The sequence below is a fragment of the Nelumbo lutea genome, chromosome 2 (assembly GCF_056320005.1).
Source record: "Nelumbo lutea isolate HS-2025 chromosome 2, American lotus-T2T, whole genome shotgun sequence".
Lineage (NCBI taxonomy): Eukaryota > Viridiplantae > Streptophyta > Magnoliopsida > Proteales > Nelumbonaceae > Nelumbo > Nelumbo lutea.
The window spans coordinates 80,138,855-80,154,852 of record NC_142685.1 but is presented as its reverse complement, the minus strand read 5'-3'; the positions used below and the strand labels follow the sequence as shown (position 1 = coordinate 80,154,852).

General features: G+C 39.4%; 2 non-coding genes across 2 annotated transcripts; one reads left to right on the top strand and one right to left on the bottom strand.

The window, feature by feature from the left end:
* Positions 1 to 1,901: 1,901 nt before the first annotated feature.
* Positions 1,902 to 2,008, bottom strand: LOC148871632 (small nucleolar RNA R71). Its single transcript, XR_016108593.1, has one exon. It is a non-coding gene; the product is annotated as a small nucleolar RNA R71 (small nucleolar RNA).
* An 11,468-nt stretch (positions 2,009 to 13,476) lies between these two features.
* Positions 13,477 to 13,583, top strand: LOC148871631 (small nucleolar RNA R71). Its single transcript, XR_016108547.1, has one exon. It is a non-coding gene; the product is annotated as a small nucleolar RNA R71 (small nucleolar RNA).
* Positions 13,584 to 15,998: the final 2,415 nt, after the last annotated feature.

The following is a 15,998-nucleotide window of genomic DNA, read 5'->3' as shown; positions in this document are numbered from 1 at the left end:
CCAGAATGGCACCCTTCTTACTGTATTAGCATACTCCCCTATCCTCATCAAACCCTAGGGCACCTCCCCTCTCATTCCTTTTACCTCTAACAAACCCTACCAGCCCCTAACTACAAAATTCTCACATTCCATTCCTTTTAACCTCCACCTTTCGGCCGGAGGTGCCTAAATCTCCACCATCCAATCTTAGGAGCCAAAATCTCAGCCATACATAATATTAGGTGCCCTCTCCTTCTCTTCTCAGCCTTAGGATCACCTTACACCAATCCTAACTCTCCATTCTCAAAACTAGGGTGCCCATATTTCTGCAAAAACCCAATTACCGCCCCTTTTTCTCTCTAATCCCAGTTATGATCACCCTTCTCTAAACACAAGGACCCCAGGGGCCCTGGAGAAGGGGTTGGTCAATTCTCCTAGTTCACAAGGCTAAGGTTTCTTGAGGAGTTCAAGGGTTGTAGAAGGGAAGGACGCCCAACTCTTATCAGGAGGGGTTCCTGCAAGTAGTCCAGCCAATCACCAGCTACCACCACTAGATCTAACCAATCATCCTTTTATTTTCTTTATTTTCTTTCATGTTATTTTTATTTCAGCAATCTTTTAGATTTAATTTCCGTTCGTTTGTGTGTTTTGCAAATCCAAATTCGGCTGATTCAAGGCTAAGGTGTCTCGAGGGGTTCGAGCGCTAAAGAGGGAAGGATGCCCAGATCTTGTCAGGTTGGGTTCCAGCAAATCGTCCATCCAATCTACAGCTACCGCCACTGGATCCGAATTTTGGATCACTTTTATTTATTTCTTTTGTTGATTTTAGTGTTCTTTTATTTCTGAATTTTGATTATTGCCTTGTTTCATTCTGAACATTTAATTTTAGCATTAATAAATTTTATTTTCTAAGTTTCTACAATCCCCATGTCCATTTTCTTTTTAATTGTCTAGAATGAGAAAATAATAATTTTTCCCTTGCTTCCTTGTGGGTTCGACCCCTTCCTCACCACGTACTACATTGTTTAAGGTTACGTGAGGATAGAAAAAATTTATAAATTATTAAACTGGTGTTCCAAAGTGGTTAACGACATGCTTCCGGTAACACCAAGTTTTTGGCGCAGTTGCCAAGGAAGCAACGGAGAAAATTTTTTATTTGCTTTCTCCAAATCTGTTTCATTATTTTTTTATTTTTGTTTGATTACGTGATCTGTAATCTCATTTTTGTAGGACGTAATAGCAAAAGGTGGGGTACCGAAATGTTACCAAACTATTGAAGAAAAGAGAAGAGAAGAGAAAATGGGATTGCATTTCAAGTGTAGTCACCCCAGTTAAATTCAAATTTGAGTTTAAATTTCAGAATTTAAATTTCAAAATCTAAATTTGAAATTAAAATTCAAATTTTAAATTTTTAATAAAGAAAAAAGGAGAAGAAAAAGGGACTTCAGAGTTATATGTTGTGAAGGAGATCTCTGAGGAGAGAAACAGTAGAACCCATACCAATGATAGAGAGATAACTCCATCACCAACAACGCAACCAAATGGCCTCAATCAATGATGCATGGTCCAGAAAGCTGAAAGAGTATTTCACTCTGACCCAGTATAACCCTTCATCCTGTATACAGTTGTCGAATACCTAGGCCGTGTAGTATCAAATTAAATCAAGCACAATCCAGATGCTCCCTTCTTTCTATGGGAACCCAAGTGAGTATACATACAAACACATAGACGAGTTTCTGGAAATCTGTTCCACTGTAAGGATCCAAAACTTTAGTGATGATGGCCTTAGATTAACTCTTTTCCCCTTCTCCTTGAAAGACAAGGCCAAGCACTAGTTGGGAACTATAGCGAGACCTATTAGAACTTAGGTAGAAATGCAACAAGAATTCCTTAGACAGTTCTACCCTATACGACGAACCAATACCATGAGAAGAGTCATCACTGGATTCACCCAAACATCGGGTGAACAAATTCACGAGTCTTGGGAGAGAATGAAAGAGTTGATGAAAAAGTGCCCACACCATGCCATGTCTCAATAGCAAATTGTCCAAGCCTTCAATGAAGGTCTAACTGATCAATACATGCAAATGGTTGATGCATCCTATGGGGGGCATTTATGAGCAAAAGTGAGGATGAAGCATATACTCTTTTTGAGACATTGAGTGAAAATTCCATCAACAATGCCTCATTGTATTCCTATGAAAGGTCAGTGGAACCCTCTAATAGGGTAGGGCTCTATGAAGTCGGTGGAACCCTAGAAACAAGTCGGTCCAACCTTATAAGGTTTACCCACAACCTCCTCAAACCAATTCAATTGATGGCAAATTCAGGAAAATTCTAACTCAGTAGCAGTCCATAGCTAGATTTGAAAGCCAAATATGACAGCTAGCTGAAACCGATGTAAATAGAAAAGTGGGACAACTACCGAATCAACTGGTTGTGAATCCTACAAATCAGCCACCGGGTTTTCCTACATAGCAGATCTAACCACCTCCTAAGAACCCTCTATTTGAAAATGCCAAGGCTATTACAATCTTAAGGAATGGGAGGATTTTAGAGGATGCGTATGAGAAAAAGAAAGTGAAGAACGGAATGAGCAAGAAGACCATAAGTTGGGGGCAAGAAAAAAGAAAGGAAAATTTAGAACAACCTATAGTGAACCGACCTATAATTCCCTTTCCAACCATACTCATAGTCGGGCCATTGCGAAAGATGAAAGAGACTTGCAATGAGGAGATCAGGGAGTTATTCAAGCAAGTTCATATTAACATCCCTCTACTCAACATGATCCAACATGTCCTGGCCTATGCCAAGTTCTTGAAAGAGTTGTACACTCAAAAGAGGGAGCCACGATCAACCCCGCAAAAAGTGATGCTCTTGGCAGATGTTAGTGCGGTTATCCTAAATCAACTCCCTAAGAAAATGAAAGACACTGGTGCTCCTTTAATAAGATGTGTCATCTCTAGAATCACTTTTGATCGGGCTCTATTAGATCTTGGGGCCAGTGTAAATTTGCTCCCCTCTATTATTTATGAAAGGTTCAGGATCGGCAAATTAAAACCTACCCCGGTAATTCTACAACTCATTGATCAAGACTCTTCCAAGTGTTATTGAGGATGTCATTGTCAGGGTAGAGGATTGTTACTTGCTAGTGGATTTTATGGTCTAAGACATGACCCCAACCGAGGAACTAAACCATAACTCGATAATCTTAGGATGTCCTTTTCTGGCAACAGCCAATGCAAATATCAATTGTAAATCGGGAGAAATGGACATTTTATTTGGGGAGCAAAAAGTTCAATTAAATGTATTTAATGCCACTAAGTATCCAAACCTATGGGAAGATAAGTTCAAGGTAGATATAGTGGATGAACTTTTAGATTCCATGTCTACCCCTTGGTTAGCCTAATCTGAGCCCTATCTTTGTAAAGAATAAAGCAAGTCCGGGAGTGTAGATGAGATAAGTGAGTGAATGTGTCTGGCTGAAGACGTTAAACATAGCGCTGGTTGGGAAGCAACCCAACATTTTTAAGAATGAATGGCATCTGGCTGACGATGTTAAAATTAGCGCTGGTTGGGAGGCAACCCAACATAGTTGTTTTTAGGATTAGAGTTTTTTGTTTCTTTTCTTGATTTGAGACCAGCTGGCAGACCTTGAACTCGTTGGGAAAAAACCCCTTGATTATTCCCTTTGGCCCAAGACCCTTTTACATCGAACTAGTTATGCCATTGGAGGCAAAGGCATTTAAGTTGGGGTGAGGAAAGAGAGAAAATTTAAAGAAAATTTTGAGAAGTTAAGCCTATAAATATGTACAATTGAAATTTCATTGAAAATTTTAAAATTTTTTTTCCATTAAAACAGATTCTCGAATAGAAAAAGTTGAGGAAACTGATAAAAAAATATTGAATCTTGTAGAAATTGGTAGCAAGTGACAGGAGTTAAATTGGTCTTATTTGAATATTGTCAAAACCGTTTAGAAATTAAAAATACTCCCAAGTTTGCCCCTGTAAAGATAAGAAGAGAAAGATTAAGTAATTAGATATAAATTCTTCAAATTGTTAGAGACAATAGACTACCCTGTGAAGGGGATGAAATATCCATCATATGGATGCCCGAATCTTGTGGAATGGAATGGGCGAATTTCAAAAATTTCTCTCCATCCTATTGGGAATCGTATTCCCTATTTTAGAAAAATCATATTTTTTAATGATCAATCTTGAACCAAGAACCGAATCAGATCTGAACAAAAAGCAGTAGGAGAGGGATATACCTGATATGGAGAAATAGTATCTCCCAATGGAGTTGTTCACGCCCAAGGAAGAACCAAAGACTGCTACCATAAAGATGGCTCAGTGCAAGATGGAGCAGAATCAACAGTGTTCTTCCCAAAACCTAATCCTTTGTAAGAATCAACAGGATGGCATGTGAGCACAGCTTCCTATCAATCCCTTCACAAGAAACTGATATCAAGATCTGATCTTGATCACTCCCACTTAGAACAGGAGATCGAATTGGTAGATATGGCGGTAGCAGGAAGGAGGCGACAAGAGAGATTTAGCGCAGTAAAGCTGAAATCTCTCTTCTATAATTTCAGCTCTGAAGATAGGATATGAAGTGTAGTATATCAAAAGGGTGCCAACCCCTCCTTCTTTAATAACCTTAAAGGGACCTGCTCTTAATCCTATTAGGAGTTGTTGATCAAGATCATATTGGGATCAAAATTCCCTTTAAGTGATAAGGGTAAACCCTTATCTTATCTGTAGATTAGATCAGCTCCCTCCAAATCCTATTAGGAGGTTTTCAAATCTGAATCACATTCCATTTTGGACTCTGAGTGGATAGGGTTAAGACCCAATCCTATCTACTAATCTAATCCCAAAATTCACCCCTTATTAAACTGATTGAATCATCCCAATTCGAAATGGGCTTTAGGCCCAATAAGGTTAAGTGCTCACTTAGCCTTCCAAATTGCTGCTCAGTTGGGCTTTCTTGTATGGTATAGTACCCAGACATTGATCTACACATCAGCCACAAGGGTTCAGCCCAGCCTTTGTTAAAAGGCCTAGCCGAATACACTGTTATGGACAGTGCACCCCTAAAACTCATCACATGGGCTCTATGGGCCCAACACTTACCCTAAGTGGTCCCTGGTCCAAGCCACCTTGTAACACCCAAGGACTGTGGGTAGATACAAGATTAGCCCATCAGGTATTACCGTCAATGGTCTTACACTTAACCTTTCATCCCATAATGATCATACACTGCCCGACAATAAAGGACCTCTCCCTTAGCTGCAAGGAACAGTGCTGCACTCTCCTCTCATATGGATCCCGGGAATTAAAACCTTTTGCAAACAATTAGAAACCATAATATTTATACTTGTATATCTCATATAAAATTTATTTTGCAAAACAAATCTCAATGATTGAAATCGGCTACCGGCAGTCTTGGTTTCCATCAAAGAGAATGCATCCCCGATCATTACCATTGTCCGCCGACAAAGGGGCTGATCCTGTCACTATGATCACCCACTCAGATGAATCCTCAGACTGTCCCAACATACCCAGGTTTTGACCTCGCTAAGGATCTCACTGATTGGCATATCAAAGACAGCCCAATCTGACACCTAGTGCAGTATCATAATCGAGTCTAGGGGTCAAGTGTAACTTTCCAATTTTTCCCATCAATCTCCAAGGTCTAGGGCAATGTTGGAAATCTGGTCTAGTTCAAAGATTCAATTAATCCTACACTGCATGTACCTCATGTCTCACCCTGGTGGCAGAGACAGGCCACCCCAACCGACTTGGCGGCACATCAGTGTCAACCTTATCAGGATAGGTCTCCCCAGACTGACCCACTGGTTGTGAACATTCTAAACCAACACAAGTCTCGTAAGTGTCCGATTTAAGGGTATTACACAAAAACACACCATAGGAACATTAATCAAATATGTACTTTATTCATTTACAATAAATGTCATAAGTACATCAAACTGATTGGAGCTAAGGGCATACAAAATTGTCTAACAGCTCCCACTTGCACTTTGGTCCAATCTGGAATAAGCCGGAGTCCCATACTTTCCACGTGTTTCTCAAACACTTTCTATGTGAGTGGCTTAGTCAATGGGTCTGCAACATTCTCCACTAAAGCTACCTTCTAAATCAGGACGTCCCCTCTATCAACAATCTCCTGCAGTACGTAGTACTTCCTCTCGATGTGCTTGGACTTCGATTGGGCTCGTGGCTCCTTGGCCTGAGCAATGGCCCCATTGTTGTCGCACAGCAACGAAACGTTTCCCTTCTTGGAGTTTTCCATGTTGTACATTTTGACGATTTGTCAATGTAAGCAGATTAGGATAGAGTCGAAGACCCAGTATATAAGATGCTTCTCCAAGATCTTTCATGGAGAACTGTTGTGAAAGACATACTTTGACCGAGGTCAACATTCCCACATCATTCCCAATGAGTAGGATATCATCCACATACAGAACCAAGAACGTAGCCTTATCCCCACTGGTCTTCCTGTAAACACAAGGCTCATCCGTATTCTGCTCAAAGTCAAACGTTTTGACAGTAGAGTCAAATTGGATGTTCCAACTCCTAAAAACTTGCTTAAATCCATTTGCCAAATCTCATAGTCATGGTATGCTGCTACGGCTACTAGATCCTAATGGATTTAAGCATGGCCACAGGCGAAAAGGTTTCCTCATAATCAATGCCCTCTTTCTAAGTGTACCCTTTCGCCACCAGACGAGCTTTGTAGGTCTCAACCCTGCCATCGGGGCCCTTCATCCTCTTATAGATCCATTTGCAACCAATTGCTTTTACCCCAGGGGGCGGATCTACCAAAGCCCAGATTTCATTGGTCTCCATTGAGTCCATCTCAGCTCTCATGGCATCTTCCCACTTAAGGGAGTCTATGTCCAACATAGCTTCCGCGTAAGTCACGGGATCCCCCTCACTAGTCAAGGCTTCCACGATAACTATCCTGGTCATAACCATAACGGACTGGTGGCCTGGATACCCAAGTAGATCTTCTAGGTTGGTCACTACCTGGAACATGTGGGACATCTCCCACTACTCCTGAGCTCTCCTCATCAAAAACAATTTCCTAACAATGATTGTTTAGGATGTAATTCTCTTCCAAGAAATGGGCATTCCGACTACAGAACACCTTCTGTTCTCCTGGGTCATAGAATACATAGCCCATAGAGCTTTTGGGGTAGCCTACAAATAGGCAACGGCTGGTTCGGGATTCCAATTTGTCCAGGCTCATTCTTTAACGTGTGCCAAACAACCCCAAATCTTCAAGTGTCTGACACTTGGTTTCTTTTCACTCCAAAGTTCATATGGAGTGCTCATAACCAATTTGGTTGGAACCCTATTCAGCACATAAATCGTAGTCTCTAATGCGTATCTCCAAAAGGATGTGGGTAACTTCGAGTGTGCGTGATGTGACCGGACCATATCAAGTATGGTCCTACTCCTCCTCTCTGAAATAGCGTTAAGTTGTGGTGTAGCAGGAGGAGCTAACTGCGATACTATCCCATTGACCTTTAGGTAGTCCCTAAATTCGTTAGAGACATACTCGCCACCTCGATCGGATCGAAGGGTCTTAATTTCTCTCCCCAACTATTTCTCAACCTCTTGTCTAAACTCCTTGAACTTTTCAAAGGATTCAGACTTATGTCTCATTAGGTACACGTAACCATACCGCGAATAATCATCGGTGAAGGTGATGAATGTTATGTGTTGGTTACAACTCCTAACATTCAGGGACCCGCATACATCACTATGTATAAGGTCAAGCGCGCCTGTACATCTTTCAGGCATGCCACCGAATGACTGTTTTGTCATCTTACCATGAAGGCAAGGCTCACAGATGGGAAGATCTTCTACAGTTAAAAAACCCAAAGGACCTTCCTTTAGCAACCTTGTGATTCGGTCAATACCGATATGGCCAAGACGGTAATGCCAGAGGCACATGGGACTAATGATATCATGAGTTCTCTTGGAAACATTAACCAATGTAGTTTCGGCTATGATGGATTCTAGAGAAAGATGCAGAACATAGAGACCGTTCTCCAGTTCCCCGCATGCAATGAATTTGTTGTTTCTTTTAATAGTAATCGTATTACTAAAAAAAATAGTATATCCATCAGCACACAATTTTGAGGTAGAAATCAAATTTCTTCTTAAACTTTGTACATAAAGACAATCTTTAAGTAAAAGTGATCCTTCTCTAAAAACAATTCTTCACTGTCGATGGCCATAGCTACAACGCTTGCAGATATTCCCAAGAAGAGCGTCACCTCTCCCTCACTCAGTCTTCTGCTTATTCTAAAACCCTGCAATGTATTACATGCATGAGTTGAAGCCCCAGAGTCAATACACCAGGATGCAGAAGTAACCAACAAATTGGTTTCTATGACACAGGATTCGGGATTACCTATTTGGATTCCAGGTAGGCAGGACAGTTCCTTTTCTAGTGGCCGGTCTAGTGACAATGGTGACAGGCATCGGATGCCTTGTCCTTCTTCTGTTTCTTGGATTTGTTGCCCTTTTTCTGGGGCCTCTTCTTAGACCTCTGCTTCCATAAGCATGGCGACGAGCTCATCCTTACAAACCAGTTCCTCAACTCGTTGCAACATATTGTTGAACTCTTGTAAGCTGACATTCAGCTTATTCATGTTATAATTCATGACAAACCGATTATAGGACAAAGGTAAGGAATTCAGAATAGTGTCTACCTTGGTGACATGGTCTAGCCCGGACCCTAGGGCTTCCAGCTCGTTTATGTATCCCATCATCCGAAGACAATGGTCATGCACTTGCTGTCCCTTAGTCATTTGAGCGGTCATGAACTACTTCAAGACCTTCTACCGAGCAGAACGATTCTACTCTTCGTACATAGTTTTCAGGCTATCCAATATGTCCTTGGCCAGTTTGATATGATCGAACTGCCTCTGTATTGGATTGTCCAGAGAAGCTATGATATAGCAACGGGCTAGGGAGTTCTTTTCCTCCCACTCCAGGTAGTCCCTTCTGTAGGCCTCAGAAGCCCGATCACCCGGACGCTCCAGGGTGGGGTTTTTGGCAACTTTATCCAGTTTTTCAGAAGTCAGTACCAGCATAAGGTTACGGTACCAATCAACATAATTAGGCCCTTTTAGTTTGTTGTCATCAGTGAGCTTGGCAAATTGTCCATTAGCCATTTTCTGGTAAAATAGCAAACATTAGTCCACATCCTAATTTGATTTATGTTCATTACATAGATATGGCTTTTAATCTATGTTTCATTCCCATTTGTTCATCTCTAAGATTTCCCTCCTGTCTCAGTGACGGAGACAACGACTTGTCTCTGGAAATGTGGGAAACCACATAGGGTGCATTGAGCCAACTGTTTCAGCTGCAAAACCCCACCACCTTTCTGTGAATGATCATATCCACTCAACATATGAGTTTTCCCTTTGGCCTCTGTCAGATAAGGTAAAGAGCCATTTTCAGGTAAACTTTTCTGTCCAATGAGTGCTTACCCATCATATTCATGAACGCCAAGGTACCATGAGAGAGTTCCCATTTTCTGGTGAAGCCCCTCCCACATTGATCTATGACGCCCCTATCATCTTATGAAACACTCAGACAAGCCCAACAACATTCTCTCTCGAGTAGAGTTCTCAAGATGGAAGTGCATTAAGTCCAAGGAAAAACCATTATATTCTGATGAATCATGTATATATATCTCTATATACCATTCAATTCATACTATGAACTATTCAGTCAATTGTGTGAATTCCTCTCTCAATTCATTCAAATAAACCAAATCAATTAAGGGGTGGCCAAGCTCTTAATCGCATTAAGCAAGATAATTCATAGACTATAAGGAAATCACAATCTTGGATAAATCATAAAGGTAAAAATGTATTCATTAATAGGGTTAGGCTTTCCACAGCCCCAGCTAAAAACAAATAAGTTCATGATAAAAGAATTAAAGCAAACAAAGGGAAAGAAAGAACTCATGAATTCGCCCATGGTGCTGAGATCTCTTCTTCTTGCCACCACCTTCTTCTTGAAGTTTCTTGAGTTCTTGATCACCTTCTCCCCAAGTTTCTTGAATTGTTTGATCTCTTCTTGATAGATCTGCAATCTAGTTCGTGATACCCTTAGGGTTGGTATGCCCCCCTCTCATATAGCTTACAATTATTGGAGTTATCTCAAGAATGGATAATCCAGCCTTGATCCAAACTCCTCCTCCTATCCTATCTTCTCTCCTATCTCAAGATCTAAATCTTTACTAATATTTCTGGAATTACATTTAAAATTTAAATCTAACAAGACTCTCTAAATTCTTGAATTCGAATGGGCTGCTTTAATGACTTGGGCCACCTCAATGTTTTTCTGCGAAATGGGCTTCAGCTGGAAAATGGGCCTCACTACGAAATTGCTCCATCTTTGGTCCCGAATTTGACTTTGATGTAGGCCGAATCTATGAAAGCCCAAAACATAAAAGTTGTAGATTTCTCTCTTATCTTTCTAGTGAATCTTGAATCAGCCAATCGGAGCTCAAATATGAAAGTTAGGCCCAGATTATTGATCGCTACCAAAACTTTGAAAATCCATCCGATTAGCCTTGTTTTCCTTCTTGCGACTTCTTTCCTTGCCCTGCACCAAAATACAAGAAATATGAGTCTAATTAAGTACTAATTCAGTATAAAAGACAGAATATTAGGGGGTAAAAATATGATAAATTTTATTCTCATCAAATCCCCCCACACTTAAACTCTTGCCCGTCCTCGGGCAAGACAAAACTGAAGCAAAACTAAAACAAGACAAGCTGACTAACTACTAAAATTTTTGGAGGACATTCTTCAGAGGATGTTCGCCCTCTTGCATGCCTTGATCCAGTATTTAATGATTCTTCCATTCGTCCACTTCTTGTTCCTCTTTAACTTGTCAAAGAATCATCTTAAATCGCTAATCCTCATGCTCCCCAGTGAAATCAACAATCAAGGGGAGTAGGCATTTCATCGCATGAACAATTTTAGGACTAAAGTAAACACTCATTGTTTTCATAATCAAAATGTAGCAAGATTCAAAGTATTCCCTCATAATAAAATATATATATTTTTTTTTGAATAAGTCAAAACAAGGAATGTTATTACTATAAGCTTGCTTATGTATCACATCTCCACCCCTAGCATGAGTTCATTGCATCAAAAAGTGACAAGGGTTTGGGATCTAGGGATGAGTGCATTTTATTCTCCATCTCACCCTTTTCTTATGCTTTTAGTGTGAGTGCATTTTATGCTCCATCTCACACTATACTTTATTTTTCTCCTCTTCCCTTTCTTTTTTTTTCTCGAAAAAGGGCATCACCATTTTCATACCAATCCTTGAACTCACTACTGTTGTCTGAACATGTCTATAAACGCAAGTTCTAGAATAATCAAACCATGTTTGATAGTCATAAACCAAATGCTCATAGGGGTCAAATTTGTATTGCATCTTGCTCGTTGATCATTCCAACTACTGAGGTACCTTCCATAGCCAAAAATTTCAGCTAGATTTGCTTGCATCCTTTCTTGTCTATCGAAGTATGCTAGAGTTAATTGAAGAAAAATTTTATCAACCCCTTAATCCCCCTTAATCCTCCCCCACACTTAAGGTATACATTGTCCTCAATGTATGGAATATGCATAAAAAGAATAAGGAGAGAAAGAATTAAGGGGACTTCTCTGAATACCTCGTTGAGATCCTATAGATGTGAGATACGAGAAGAAGAAACACACTCATAAGAAAAAATGCATTATGAGTTGTAATTTCAAACGAGTCTAGCTCAAAAGTCAAATTTCGCAGTTCTGATTTCAATACAAACTTCAGCTCTACTTGTTGCAATTGATTAGGACTATTGTTAAGTGCAACTTTCAATATGTCTTCTGATTTAGATGTATCTACTTCATCAATGCAGTCAAATGCATATATCTCATGTTCAATTGTGTTGGGACATTTCATGGTTTTAAATACATTAAACACCACTTCTTCATCATTAATTCTAAGAGTAAGCAGACCTTCTTTCACATCAATTAAAGCATTACCCGTAGCAAGAAAGGGTCTCCCTAGAATCAACAGCATTGTCCTATCTTCCTCCATATCCAACACAATGAAATCAGCAGGAATGATGAAATTACCCACTTTGAGTAAAACATCTTCTACTATTCCCCTAGGATATTTAATGCTTCAATCAGCTAGTTGCAAGGTAATAGTTGTAGATGTTAGTTCATGCAGTCCAAGTTTTTCAAAGATAGAATAAGGCATTAAATTTATGCTAGCACCTAAATCGCATAAAGCTTTCAAATTCAGTATTCCCTTTGGTGCAAGGTATAGAAAAACTCCCTGGATCCTTTAGTTTTGGAGGCAGTTTATTTTGAAGAATGGCTGAACATTCTTCGTTTAGCTTTACCATCTCACAATACTCCCACTTCCTTTTGTTGGACATCACCTCCTTCAGGAATTTGGCATACTTTGGCATCTGTGACAATACATCAAGAAGATTAAGATTAATATTGGATCTTTTTAAACACTTCCAAAAATTTTTCAAATTTCTTATCTAATTTAGCCTTCAAGACTCTTCTTCGGTAGGGGATAGGAAGTTTAATTTCATCTAAATTCAGTTTAGGGGTGCTTCCCCCATTCTCCTTTTGCAGATCAGCCACATCAGCTTCCTTGTCTTCTTTCTGGATTTCACCAACTGTCTTCCCACTTCTTAAGGCTATGGCGTATACCTACTCTCTGGGATTCTTCTCCGTGTTGCTGGGTAGTCGTCCCTCTTTTCTTTCCAACAACAGATTCACGATCTACCCCATTTGGACTTCTAAGTTCTTGATTGATGCTTCTTGACTAAAGAACCCCTTATCATGCTCTTGGAGCTTTGCTTCAGTTGCATTAATGAACTTAGAGATCATTTCTTCCAAATTACTTCTTTTTTCTTGTGGAGGCGACTGTTGTTGGAATCCCATGGGTGCCTTTTGTTGATTGTTGCTCCATGAAAAGTTTGGATGATTCCTCCACCCTGAGTTGTATGTATTTGAGTAGGGATTGAAATTCGGCCTGCTAGTATGAGAGATAAAATTAGCATTCTCATGTGAAGTAAAAAGACTATCTAATGGACAATCAGAATTAGTATGTCCTATTTGACCACATAAATCGCATGGAATGCTAGATGATGCATTAATGTCTACAACATTGGAAGTATCAAGTTTCTTATTCAAATTAGCAAGTTGCGCAGATAGGGTTGCGAGGGAATCGATGTGGTGTACTCCCCTCTGATTGGTTCGGTCATTGCTCCACTGGTAGCTGTTCGACACCATCACCTCTACTAGGTCATAAGCTTCCTCTGGTATTTTTCTCATGATTGTGCCACCTGTAGCTGCATCAATAATAGATCGATTAGAGGGGGTAATACCATTATAAAAAGTCTGAATTTGACACCAAGTTGGTATTCCATGGTGAGGACACTTCCTAAGCATATCCTTGAATCATTCCCATGCTTCATACAAGGATTCCCTCTCAAATTGAGCAAAAGTAGTAATATCATTAATTAGCTTTATTGTTTTAGAGGGTGGGAAATATTTAGCCAAAAATTTTTGGGTTAGATCATTCCAAGTGGTGATACTTCCTGCAGGGAGTGAGTTAAGCCAATCTTTAGCTCTATCACGCAATGAAAATGGAAATAATCTAAGCCTAATAGCATCATCACTAACTCCATTATGTTTACATGTATCACATATTTCTAAGAATTTAACAATGTGTGCATTAGGATCATCACTTGGTAACCCACTAAACTGAATACTTGTCTGAATCATTTGAATTATTGCAGGCTTGATTTCAAAATTGTTACCCTGAATTGTGGGCTTGCAAATGCTGGAAGTCGCCCCATCAATGGTTAGACAAGCATAGCCCAGGAGGGTGTGATTTGCTTCTGCCATTTCTTCCCCAATTTCTATTGCTGGTTCACCAATATCAACCTCCTCTCTTGCTTTACCTCTGTTGGCCCTTTGCAATAAGCGAAGGGTCCTCACAATTTCAGGATCGAATCTTGCTAGTCCTTCTTGTCTAGTGCATGTCATGCACTAAAAAAAATCTGAACAAAGCAAGAATTCAAACAAACTAAAAAAAATAAACAAAATAAAATAATAAAAATCCAAATTAATCAAGGTTAACAAGTTGTAATATTATTTTAGGATTAAATCCCTGGCAACGGCGCCAAAAACTTAATAGCTATAATTATAACCCTAGCAAGTGCACTAGTTATCAAGTAGTATAAAAATACCGTTCCCACGGGGATTTAACAAAATAACTATTAGAACTACAGCCTTCCCTAATTATTTGGACAATCGAATTTCAGATTTAAGAGTAAAAACTGCTAAAAATAAAAACTAGAAAAGAGAAAATGGAAGCAAGGGTGATCACTAACCGAATATGCAACAGATGAAATCGCTAGGGCTTTTGGTCCACCTAACCTATGTAATGAATATTAACGGATTCGATTAACCAAGATTATTTGTCATTCTCATAAGCTGAGTTCTCTCTAATTTTATTTAATATACTCTCTCAAAATATACTAAAACTACGCCTATCAGGTAACCCTTTGATCTCTCGAGTAGAGTTCTCAAGATGGAAGTGCATTAAGTCCGAGGAAAAACCATTATATTCAGATGAATCATGTATGTATATCTCTATATACCATTCAATTCACACTATGAAATATTCAGTCAATTATGTGAATTCCTCTCTCGATTCATTCAAATAAACCAAATCAATTAACGGGTGGTCAAACTCTTAATCGCATTAAACAAGATAATTCATAGACTATATGGAAATCACAATCTTGGATAAATCATAAAGATAAAAATATATTCATTAACAAGGCTATGCTTTCCATAGCCCTAGCTAAAAACAAATCAATTCATGATAAAAGAATTAAAACAAACAAAGGGAAATAAAAAAACTCATGAATTCACCCATGGTGCTGAGATCTCTTCTTCTTGCTGCCACTTTCTTCTTGAAGTTTCTTGAGTTCTTGATCACCTTCTTCCCAGGTTTCTTGATTTGTTTGATCTCTTCTTGATAGATCTGCAATCCAGTTCGTGATACCCTTAAGGTTGGTACACCCCCCCTCTCATATATAGCTTACAATTACTTGGAGTTATTTCAAAAATGGATAATCCAGCCTTGATCCAAACTCCTCCTCCTATCCTATCTTCTCTGCTATCTCATGATCTAAATATTTTCAAATATTTCTGGAATTACATTAAAATTTTAAATCTAACAGGACTCTCTAAATTCTTGAATTCGAATGGGCTGCTTTAATGACTTGGGCCGCCTCAATGTTTTTCTGCGAAATGGGCTTCAGCTGGAAAATGGGTCTCACTACGAAATTGCTCTGTCTTCGGGCCCATATTTCACTATGATGTAAGCCGAATCTGCGAAAGTGCAAAACATGAAAGTTTTAGCTTTCTCACTTATATTTCCAATGGATCTTGAATCAGCCCAATCGGAGCTCAGATATGAAAGTGAAGAATAGATTACTGATCACTGCCGAAACTGTGAAAACCCATCCAATTAACATTGTTTTCCTTCTTGCGACTTCTTTCCTTGCCCTGCACCGAAATACAAGAAATATGAGTCTAATTAAGTACTAATTCAGTATAAAAGATGGAATATTAGGGGGTAAAAATATGATAAATTTTATTCTCATCATTACCCTAAGTGGTCCTTGGGCCAAGCCACCTTGTAACACCCAGGGACTTAGGCAAATGCAAGATTAGCCCATCAGGTATTACCCTCAATGGTCTTACATTTAAAATCTCAGCCCATAATGATCATACACTGCCCAACAAGAGAGGACCTCTCCCTCGGCTGCAAGGAACAGTGCTGCACTCTCCTCTCATATGGATCCCGGGAATTAAAAACTTTTGAAAATAATTAGAAACCGTAATATATATATACTTTTATATCTC